Source organism: Silene latifolia, chromosome 1, assembly GCF_048544455.1.
Source record: "Silene latifolia isolate original U9 population chromosome 1, ASM4854445v1, whole genome shotgun sequence".
Taxonomy (NCBI): Eukaryota; Viridiplantae; Streptophyta; class Magnoliopsida; order Caryophyllales; family Caryophyllaceae; genus Silene; species Silene latifolia.
This window is the reverse complement of record NC_133526.1, coordinates 133,135,410-133,139,672: the sequence shown is the minus strand read 5'-3', so window position 1 is coordinate 133,139,672 and position 4,263 is coordinate 133,135,410.

Below are 4,263 nucleotides of genomic sequence, written 5' to 3'. Positions count from 1 at the left end.
AATCCCCTTAACCCACTGCAACCTCCACAAACACCACCATAAATAGCAGCAGCGACACAATCACACTCCTCCCCTGTTTCTCGCTATTACGACCACCACCACTTTCAACCTCCCTGACACCTCCATCCTGGTCGAACCAAACACCCGATCCCATTCCCACCATACCCAGTTCAAGATAGTGAGTATTAAATGGTTCCATCGTGTTTAAACTACAAACTGCCCTAGCTCGTAATTACGGCAACCACTGCGCAAAAGACCAGCAACAACCACCCACGACCACCCCTAAGTGGTCGAATAATCACCACAACCCTACCTTACCAAGCCAAGGTCAGACGAGTTCAAGATTAGGGTTCAAAACCGTGTAAACCGCATATCCAACCACCCGTACAACAACCCCTTCAAACTCCCATTCCCGGCGGTCAACGTGTTGGAGCTTCTGTCCTCCACAATTAGTGTGATAACATTTATAAATCTCTTATAGGTTCACAAGGTTATACTTAGTATTTTATCCGTTGATTAACGATTACCTAATAACAGTTGGCGTTATTATCATACTGATAGCGGTGATCAACTGGTCCCTAAAAGTCACACCTAAAGGATGTGTTTGAGAGATGTGATTATGGAAATGTAATCACATTGATGCCTTATATGACTAAAAGGTTAGTCCATGTATTTGACTAAACAGTTAGTCAATGTGATGATGAGACGATTATTTAATACAATTAAATAATATTAGCTGAGACGAATTAACTGTCAATTCGTAAATTGAATATAAGCTGTTATATTTAATTAATGTATATAATGTTAACTTAAACGAATTAAGATGTTAATTCGTGATTAAATGTAACCAGTTATATTTAATTAGCGAATTATAAATATGTTATATTTATAGTTAATGTATATATTATGCGGAATTGTCATAATAAAATGTTGACAGACCGGTATTAATAAATCGACTACAAACTGTTGTTTGTGGACTTAGTAAATACATGTTAACATAATTGACAATAGATAAATATACACATTATATATAATTAGATAATAACCGAAAATAATAGGATTTTATCCTTATTTTGGTTGTTGCTAAAACCGAAAAAAGGAAAGAAAAATCTCACCTAACACTCTCCCTCACACGGTTTTAAGGGGGGTAGGGGACTCATTTTTCTAACCTAATTTTTGACCTAATATTTTCTCATCAAACAAAAACACAAAAAACCCTAAATTAATTAGTGAAATTTGGGGATCTCATTCTAGCAATTTGAGGGGCATTTCTCGGAGCATCTTGGGTGCAACAATTAGGAGAATATCATTTTGATATTGTTCTTAGGCCATTTTGCTAGGACCAAAGGTTGATTATTAATCTCTTCTCTTTTTGTTTATGCAAATTCATTTATCACTAGTTTTTCATTATCATAATTTCGTTATAATCCTAATAATATTAAAGGAAGTATACCGATATTTCTTATAAGTGGTATCAGAGCATAGGCCACGAAATTATTTTGTATGAATTTCATTAATGAATTTGAACCAAAAAAAAATTAAAGAATCGAAAAAAAAAAAATTCGGCCGTGAGTTTTTTTTATTTTTGCCGAGAGTTTTTCTGTTTTTTTTTTGATGATTTGTTCCATTTTGATTTATTCATATTATTGTTTTAATAGGTTAAGATGATAATATGATAATTTTTTAGATGTTTTGATTTAATTAGCATTAAATTGAAATGTAAATGGAATAGTTTTGATTTATGATGATTATTTGTTTTTGCTATATAGTTTTTGGCACACATGATGATTAAATTGTTGTTTAAGGATCATGATTCATTAATTAAAATGTTGATGATTATGCCAATCTTGTTCTAATAGCAACTATAAACGAATTTGTTCATCTAAATTTTTTCGATAAGAAAAAAAAAGGGAGCTGTTTTCATATTTCTAATTCAGCCGAAAAAAAAAATAAAACCTTTTTTTTTAGGTCAAAATGCCGAGGGCAATTTTAATAAAAAAAAAAATCTTTTTTTTTTTTGTTTTTGGAATTGCCGAGTGATAACAAAAGGAAATCTTTTTTTTTTTTTTCCGTTTTTGCACAATGCCGTGTACATTGAAAGAAAGAAAAAAAAATTCTTCACAAATCGTCACCTGACATAAATATTATAATTTAATTATTTACTCATTATTCAATTCATTATATTAATTTATTCGATTATAATTTAATTATATTAATTATTTCCCGTATGAATTATTACGTAAAACTCGTCTCAATAATTAAATAAAAAAACTTAACAAATAAATGGAACAAACCCATTGCCCAACCACACACAATCCTGTGAAAATTACCAACAACATCCCCACAATCACGGTTCTAAACCGTGTTCATCACCTCACCATAACCCGCTTTCCACGACACCCCTGGCCACCATAAGTACCACCCAGTCCTTCCACACAATAGCTCGCACCCCAGTGCATCTCGACGACCCTTAACCACCCCATCCTAACCATCCCCTACAACCCCTATGCTCACGCCCAAAATAGTCCCCCGAAAACCCGACACAAACCAACACAATTGGTACACTCTCCTCCTTACACCACCCCACGACCACAACTGGCCACCACCACTGCCACCACTGGAACACGGTGGTCCCTCAATCCCCGCGACCCACTGCAACCTCCACAAACACCACCATAAACAGCAGCAGCGACACAATCATACTCCTCCCCTGTTTCTCGCTATTCCGACCACCACCACCACAAAGCACCTCCTTCAACATCCCTGGCACCTCCACCTTGGTCGACCCAAACACCCGGTCCCATTCCCACCATACCCAGTTCAAGACAATGAGTATTAAATGGTTCCATCGTGTTTAAACCAAAACTGCCCTAGCTCGTAATTCCGGAAACCACCGCACAAAACACCATCAACAACCACCCACAACCACTCCTGAGTGGTCGACTAATCACCATGACCCTACCCTACCAAGCCCAGGTCAGACGAGTCCAATATTAGGGTTCAAAACTGTGTAAACCGCATATGCAACCACCCATACAACAACCCCTTCAAACTCCCATTCCCGACGGTCAACGGTGGTCAACGATGGGTCCTAGTCAAACCCTGGTGATCCACGGTCATGGTGACGGTCTTAGTTCGTCAAACAGTGGTCTAGTTTACGAGTTATAACAATAATAAAATCAATATATTATTTATAAGACGGTCTTACCTTTTATCGCTAATCGCTCCTTCCATCTCTGAAATCTCCTCCTTCTTTCTTTTTGAATTATTTTCAGATATCATGGTATTTATAGTCTAAGTTTAGAGAGTATATGAGACCAATTATGAAACTATTGCCTTATTCCAATTAATATTAGGAATTACCAAATTATTAAAATACTTATTATTTTATTATTAAACCCCACTTCAAATCCCGACTACTACTCATACTAGGCCTAATATAGTCAGCCCAAATCTTATTTCACACGGCACAAGGCCTTATTACTAGCTAAGCCCAATTTCCGACTTGCTTACTTACTTTATTATTTAATTAACGTCTTATTTGCAACTATTATTAGAAATGCCGTTAATTAATTATTTGAATTACATAAATTATTCATATAAATTATTATCAAAATACGGGGTATTAGACACACAAAAACAAGTAAAGGATGTACCTACAAAAAGAATAGCCACTCTCCTCATCTAAGTGACGGAAATCATCTAAAAGGGAAGCAGTCTAAGGGTACACATTCCATTGTAGATATTATTTCTCCAAGTTACTAAGCCTAAAAGGATACCAACAAATCACCTCCAAGTTGTGTAAAACTAGGGTACTTTTGTCCACAATCGCTAAATACTTTCGTCAAGAGTAGATTCCCTTTGGTGTTAGAAACACTGTAGGATCGAGGAATTCCCCTTCTTGTCTAGGCAAGAAGAAAGGTCGTCCCCTCTCGATCATGTAACAAAAATGAGATCAATGGGTATAAGGGATCAATATGTTTTGAGTTCCACAATGGTAGTTTGCTTTTGATTTGCTTTTCCCCCCAATTTCTTGTGGCATTTGTCATTGAAGAATATTTCTTGCCATTTTTTATGTTTGGCATTTTGATACTTGACAATTTTTTTTTTCAATTTTTCATTCTTTTGAACATTTTCAAAGTAACTCCATTTTGTAGCAAAGGTACTTTTATTGAAGCATAGGAGTCTATTTTTGCTCCTCTTTTCATTGATGCAATTTTTGAAAACTTTTTGACTTTCATTTTAGTACTTGAACTCAAATTG